Genomic DNA, 8,051 nt, shown 5'->3' with positions numbered 1-8,051 from the left:
GATGCCCTTGATGGCAAAACAGACTAAGACTTCTAGCATGGAGATGGGGGAGCTGTGGCCCTGAGGACGTTGTTGGACTCCAAATCCCATCAACGCATTTCCAAAAGCGAGGGATGATGGGAACAGTAGTCCAGGGGAACAGGTATCTGGAGCTAGCTTTCAGATAACAAAGGAAGGGTCAGGCTCTGTAGGATCTGGGGTGTTCCTAGGAAAGGCAGGTATCCGTCCAATAAAGTCCAGCACTAAAGTGAGCCCTAACATTGCCAAGCAGGGCTGTGTGACAGCCAAAGACCCACCCCTCAATATAATAATAATAATAATTTATTATTTGTACCCTGCCCATCTGGCTGGGTTTCCCCAGCCACTCTGGGCAGCTTCCACAAAAACCAAAAATACACTAAGATGTCACACATTAAAAACTTCCCTGAACAGGGCTGCCTTCAGATGTCTTCTGAATGTCAGGGAGTTGTTTATCTCTTTGACATCTGATGGGAGGGCATTCCACAGGGCGGGCGCCACAACCAAGATGGCCCTCTGCCTGGTTCCCTGTAGCTTTGCTTCTCGCAATGAGGGAACCGCCAGAAGGCCCTCAGTGCTGGATCTCAGCATCCGGACAGAACGATGGAGGTGGAGACGCTCCTTCAGGTATACTGGGCAGAGGCTATTTAGGGCTTTAAAGGTCAACACCAACACTTTGAATTGTGCTCGGAAACGTACTGGGAGCCAATGTAGGTCTTTCAAGACCGGTGTTATGTGGTCTCGGCGGCCGCCCCCAGTCCCCAGTCTAGCTGCCGCATTCTGGATTAGTTGTAGTTTCCGGGTCACCTTCAAAGGTAGCCCCATGTAGAGCACATTGCAGTAGTCCAAGCAGGAGATAACTAGAGCAATGTTTTGGGTAATGTATGTATGTTGTGGTACTAATGGATGCCCTCTGCTACGTCCAGTGGGGCTTCTAAGGGCGGAAATGACTTTGCATGGTAGGTGCATTGATTCTAAGCCACCACTCCCAGGTTCAGAGTGTGGTCACATCCTCCTTCTCTTCCTCAGAGAGCACAATGGGAAATTCCCCTCTTGCTCTCAGCTTCAAGGGCCCTGAGGAGGCAGGCAATTGGCTTCTGGGACATCATCAGAAGCAGTTGTTGCCAAAGAGGCCTGTGAACAGGGCCCCAACAATCATAATCTGAAACATTCAATTAATAACTAATTAACATTTCACAGATGAAAGAGAGAGGCATGCTTGTAATAATCCCAGTTTTCATACCATGATCATCGCTGCCTTCCTGGGGCCTCCCCACAACTCTGCTCCACTATTAGAGCAGGATTTGTTCCACCTGCTGCTGAGAGCCAGTGTGGTGTAGTGGTTAAGAGCGGTAGTCTTGTAATCTGGGGAACCGGGTTTGCTTCCCCGCTCCTCCACATGTAGCTGCTGGGTGACATTGGGCCAGTCACACTTCTCTGAAGTCTCTCAGCCCCACTCACCTCACAGAGTGTTTGTTGTGGGGGAGGAAGGGAAAGGAGAATGTTAGCTGCTTGGAGACTCCTTAAAGGGAGTGAAAGGTGGGATATCAAATCCAAACTCCTCCTCTTCTTCTTCTTCTTCTTCTTCTTCTTCTTCTTCTTCTTCTTCTTCTTCTTCTTCTTCTTCTTCTGTTGTCATTTAATGCCAACAGAAAGAGAATGCAGAGGATCTTGTGGCGCCAACTTGCCCACCACATTGGGGGGGGGCTAATCACATGACTCGTTATGTGATGCCACATGACGCATCTGCCTCAGTGGGACATGCTGTGGAGAGAAGGAGGGGAGTGCCTCCTCCCCATGGAATGTGCAGGGGGGGTGGGATGTGCAGAGGGCAATCTTCATCCTTGTTCATCCCAGTCCCCTCCCAGCTCCCAGGTGGGGGCTTGGGCACCCAGAGGACTGGTGGTGATGGGTGATGTTGGCCCCCTCACTATTGGGGGAGCTAGGGCCCCTGATTCAAAATATTGAGGGGGCTGGAGCCCCTAGCACCTCCTATATCTGGCACCGGTGGCACAGCAATAGCGAAAACTTTAGTGCACATTTTCCCTATAGAAATTCAGGTACAGTGGTACCTCAGATTACAGATGCTTCAGGTTACAGACGCTTCAGGTTACAGACTCCACTAAATAGTACCTCCGGTTAAGAACTTTACCTCATGATGAGAACAGAAATCGCGGTGGGGCCGCAGCGGCAGGGGGAGGCCCCATTAGCTAAAGTAGTAGCTCAGGTTAAGAAAGGACCTCCAGAACAAATTAAGTTCTTAACCCGAGGTACCACTGTATTAGGACATGCAACAAGGCCTGTCTCCCAAACATTTCAGAGAGGAGGCAGAGGCAGTGTTGAAGCTACAATCATATATCCAGTTACCTGGGGGTAAACCCCCTTGGCAAACATGCAGAACATTGTTGTGTAAATATAATAACCAGCACTTTGAACTGATCCCAGACATGAACCAGGAACCAATGAAGATGGTAGAGCAGTTGAGTTACAGATTTCCAATAATTGGTCCGAAGCCAGCTATAGTTTCTTTGAAGCTGGAATTCTCCTTCAGTCAACTCATTCTAAGACACACCCGTCATTCGGACACTTCCAAAGGCCTTTCATTTGCTAACCTGTGAAACAAACTCTACTGTTGCACTTCTGGAACTCGTCATTCTCACCTGCAGTCGAAGAATGGGTTGCAGTTGATGACCTTTTTTTAGCTTTGCCCACTAAATAACACATTATGTGCCACAGGAGTATTATTTTGGAATAAAAAATTCAACTCATTTGGCAACCATTTCCAGAAATGTTCTTTAACTGAGCCTTAATCTTTTGCTTGATCGTGCTCATTTGGCAAAAAAAGGCCCCTGCCCCCGCTCCATCATGCACACACACACCTTTTCTTGTTGTGTTTTCTTTTCTTCTTGGGTTCAATGTTCCTCGCCTCTTCCCCTTAATTATACTCAGTAGGGGAGTTTGTCAAGCCTCAGTATGCAGAGGGAGGCTCTGCACACTGAGGAGATAATAGCACTGCTGCTTTTTTCTGATAAAACTGTAGAAATTTATGTTAATCTCCTGTTTGAAATTCAATAAAAATGTTAATAACAAAAATAGTTGGGTTTGCCTTTGCTTTCTTTCCAGCTAGAGCTATAAAAATATTATTGTGTTCTTGGCATGACCTTCTGTACTGTTCTCAGGGAAACAGTGCTTTATGTTTGATGGTCTTGAGCAAATCTCTTTAAAATGAAGGTTTATTGCTCCCCTTTCACCCCTATAGACCAAAAATATCTACTCATCTTCTTGTTGTGGGAAGTTTCTTACGTGGACTTACAATGAGACAAGGAGACACCGAGATAAGGTCTATTACTTCCCTTTTATTATACGCGTTTGCAAAGGCGGGCTCCTCGTCCCAGGGTGGTACGAAGAGCCCCGAACAATGGACGGGCAAGAGTTTTTATCCCTATTGCTGCCGCCCCTCATTCGAGGCTTGGCTTACAATCTGGCTCATCATCAAAGACATGGTACTAATACATCATCCATTCTACACTCTCTAAACCTAAACTTATTTAGAGACTCTTTCTACTTCCTTATCTTGTTGACCTGGCTCCCCTGCACCCAATGCTGGAATTTACAATAGCCCACCGCAGGAATTTACAACTGAGTTCGAGGCACACCTTGTTTACTCCTTCTCACAATCCCCCCCTCTTTTTGTATCTTGTCTCGAACTCACATAATAATTCTTGGGCTGCTATTTCTGCTTCCTCATCTGATGTAGGTACTGAGGCATATTGCATCTTCATGAAATATGTGGATACCTTCCGTTCTGCTAGGAGGGACAAAGAATTATTGATAGTTCTAACGAAGATTGGCAAAATGCATGGAATTAAAACGCATCCTGCCGCAATTAACCCAATTAGGGCCACTATGGCCTGCAGACCAGGTAATTTAGGGAACCATGAACCAAACATATCCTTAAAATTTAATCCATCCCAAGTCTGGACCGGTACATGTGCTAACTTTACCATACGGTCTGCTATGTCTTTCACCACTTTCCCACTATCATCTATTTCAATACAACAATTAGTAAGATTAAATTTTCCACAAACCCCGCCTTCTTTTGCTAATAAATAATCCAAAGAAAGCCTGTTTTGCATAATATATGTTCGGCTTTTAGCACTTTCCTTAGCTAATTTGGTTAACGCTGCGGCTGTTTCATTAGTAATTATTTCTACAACTGCCTGTAAACGGATAATGCGATTCAGCAAATAGATGGAATCTCTGCCAAAGGATCCGGCTGTGCCATCATTTGCCCAAGTGGCTGGACCATAATATTGGATAATTCTCTCTGGGGGCCATTCTGTATCTGTCCATTTTCCTATATGGATTCCCCGTTTTCGTCGTGGTCCTATTTCATCATATACTGGGACTCCTAGTTTTGCTTTAGTATGCAAAGGGAGTAGGAAGAAACTAGGTCTTAAGGTTGCCAATACACATGAGCCGACCCAATTTAAAGGTAACCTATTGTAAGCATAGCTCCCACAAGCCCAGTAAAACCCATCGGGGGTTTTCCATTCTAGCATTCTGTTCTCCGGGTCTAGGAGAAAGCTCATATTGGTAATATTTCCGAGGGGAGAGGGCCAAGTTTTATTATTATTCCCTTGACTCCACCACTGTTTGTCCTCCCATTGTCCTATACAAGGGAGTGTCCCCACATGCGTTCCATTTATTCGGCTGGTGTTCCTGGTGAAGCATTCTGTCCCAACTAGGTGATTAGAGATTTGCCATACCTCGTTACCCAAATGCTTATAAGTGTAATTGTTTTGTGTTTTATATACCTCCGTATAGTTTACTTCATGAGCCACCCATGGCCACTGATCCCCCATATTTGTTCCTCCACATACAAAACAATTTTTCACCGTTAATTCCTTGGCTATAGTCTCAGCTAAACTTAGGAACATATTATGGGCTTTAGGGGGTAGGGGAAGGGTATTTAAATGCTGTACTTCTTCCTCAAAATCTTCGAATACTGATATGGGTTGTCTTGTTACCTTAGTTGTGTGTATTTGTATGATGAGATATCCATAAGGATCTTTTCCAGTCCCATCAATGCCTATACCTATGTGCACAAGTTTAGGCGAAGTAGAAGGTCTCTCGCTCGCCCATAGACATACTGGGTTGCATTTTCCTGTGGAGCAGTCGGTGGAGGCAGCTCCCCTAGTGAGATTTATTCCCTCAGGGCCTCTATAGGTGGGCTGCTTATTAACTCCCTCTGTGTACCAATAATTATATACCCCGGCCCCAGCCCCCACGTTGCTTCCTTTTATTCTCTGGAAAAGGTACTTTCTTTCCTGTAAATATGATTGTTCCCATCCACGATTTCCACACCAGACCCCTGCCCCTCCATTTGGGCCCTGTCCTTTATCTATTGCGATACAAGCATCAAAACAGACCATAATCCTGCCCTCTCCCCTTGTTGTATTATGTGCTACATAACCCTGTCGGTTTTGGGCCAAGGAAAACATACTTCTCCCCTCACCAACTTGATTAGCGGTTCCGCCCTTATATCCGTAAACATATATACTGGAAGTTATGGGTCCCACCGCCAGGGGTTCATAGCATTCCGTCTTGTTTCCTTTTACCCTACATCTATAATATTGAGTTTGGTTGTGAACACAAGGATCTAACTGTTGAACACATTCTGGCGCTATATTATAATACATTAGGGTCTGTGTGATTTTATTGCCTGTTCGGGTTGTCTGGATGCATTCGGTGCACTGGGGTTCCGATTGGGTTGCCCATGAAGTGGCCCATCCTATTAATACTATTCCTAATACTTGCCAGTTACCTTTCATGTGTGGGGTTCAAATAGATTAAAGCTTGCCTCACCGTTGGGGTTTCTGCTAATTGGCACGTTACCTCCCCTCCTAATTTCACTTCACAATATTGGAGTATAACGTCCTCTATAAAGATGATGCTGCACCTTTCAGTACAATGCACACACTGCACACACCCTTCGCAATGTTGACAGCAACAGCACTCGAAAAAAACACACACAGGTACAAAACAAACACATCACAGTCTAGGTGCGCCCTTCTGGATCCCGGTTCCTGATTTGGTAAGCGTAACTTTCAGCGGATTATTTGGACTAGTCACTGCTGTCCAATTTTCAGGTGGAGCTCTTTTCACCCGGTGGTAATGGGTCCATCCATGCTCTCTGGTCCGTACTGCTGATTCGGTTGTGAGCAGGACCTGGTATGGGCCTTCCCAACTCGGGCTGAGTTTCTCCGTCCGCCAAGCCTTTATCAGGACCAGGTCTCCGGGCTGAAAGGTGTGCTGTTGCTCCAGGAGCGGGGGCCGCTGTGCTAGTATGCCTTGTCTGTGGAAAGATAACAGAGACTGGGACAGTGACTGCAAATATTTCCTGATAAACTGATCCCTGAACTCGATTTGAGGGTTTCCTAATACTACCAAATATGGGTGACCCATCATCATCTCAAAAGGGGACAGACCAGTGTCTTTTCGGGGAGCCACCCTCATCCTTAATAGTGCCAAAGGGAGATTTTTCGTCCAAGGCAGCCCATTTTCAAGATATAACTTAGTCAAATGTTTTTTTATTTCCCCATTCGCCCGTTCCACCTTTCCACTGCTCTCAGGGTGCCAGGGCGTGTGGAAACTCCACATAATCCCCACAGCTCTCATTACCTCCTGCATTGCTTTTTGGGTGAAATGAGTTCCCCTATCAGAGTCTATGACTTCTATTATTCCATACCGAGGAAGAATGTGTTCCAGAATGGCTTTGCTAACCACCTGAGCTGTGGCCCTACGGCTAGGGAAGGCCTCAATCCAACCTGTCAAATGATCTTTAAATATCAACAAATACTTCTGCCCCCCCCTTTCTGGCAGTTCGGTAAAATCTACTTGTACTCTCTGGAAGGGCCATACCGCTAGAGGCCGCCCACCCCTTTCAGTTTTCCTTGCCCGGGCTTTGTTAACCTTTTGACATATCAGACACTTCCATGCGATGGCGTGCGCCATCGGCCACATGTCTCTACTCCAATACACTGACTTCGCCAAATTCACCATTCCCTCCGTGCCTAAATGACTTCCTTCATGTATTTTCTCCAATATATTTAACATAGTTGATTTTGGAAGGACCATTTGCTTTTCTGGAGTCTCCCAACTTTCTCCTTTTCTTTCCCATCCCTCCTTTTCCATGTATTCTTTCTCCTTTTGAGTGAACACTAAATCTTTTACATCCTGCGGGTCAATCACAGGTACTTGCAGGACACATTGTTTAAATATTTCCTTCCTTGGTTCCCCCTCCGCCGCTTCTCGCGCTCGGAGATCAGCCCATGCATTTCCCTGTTCCTCCGAACTGTGTCCTTTGGTGTGGGCGAGGATGTGCACAATGCCTATCTTCCGAGGTCCCATCAGGGATTCTAGTAGCCGCTCAAGTAAAGCAACGTGTTCAATTTGTTTCCCATCCGCCTTTATGAAGCCCCTTTCTCTCCAGGTCCGACCGAAAGTATGCACCACTCCCCATGCATATCTTGAGTCAGTCCAGATTGTCACATCTAACCCGGTTGCCAATTCCAGGGCTCGGGTTAGCGCCATTACTTCACATTTCTGGGCTGACCAAGTGCTAGGGAGGGCCCCGCTTTCTATTGTCTCCCCGTCTTCCTTGACCACTGCGTATCCCGACCTTCTTTTTCCTTCCCTCACATGACTAGATCCATCTACGAACCATCTTTCCCCTTCCGTTAGAGGTACCTCGCTTAGATCTTCCCTAACTTTGGCCATTAATTCTATATCCTTAAGGCAATCATGCTCCTCGAGTTCCCATTCTTGCCGCTCCCCTCTTAGGAATTCCGCTGGATTCAAATTTCTATCTGTCCCTATGGTTATATCATTTCCAGTTCTGAGTATCCCTTCATATTGCACTAGGCGCCTGTCCGTCATCCAGGTGGGTGCAGCACCTGTCAGTACTGCGCCTATCTGATGAGGGCTGTGCACTATCAGTGCTCCTCCAAAGGTCAATTTCCTGCTTTCCA

Source organism: Podarcis melisellensis (assembly GCF_964234715.1).
Source record: "Podarcis melisellensis genome assembly, chromosome: 17".
NCBI classification, from domain to species: domain Eukaryota; kingdom Metazoa; phylum Chordata; class Lepidosauria; order Squamata; family Lacertidae; genus Podarcis; species Podarcis melisellensis.
The sequence above is the reverse complement of the archived record's forward strand: the minus strand, read 5'-3'. Positions refer to the sequence as shown.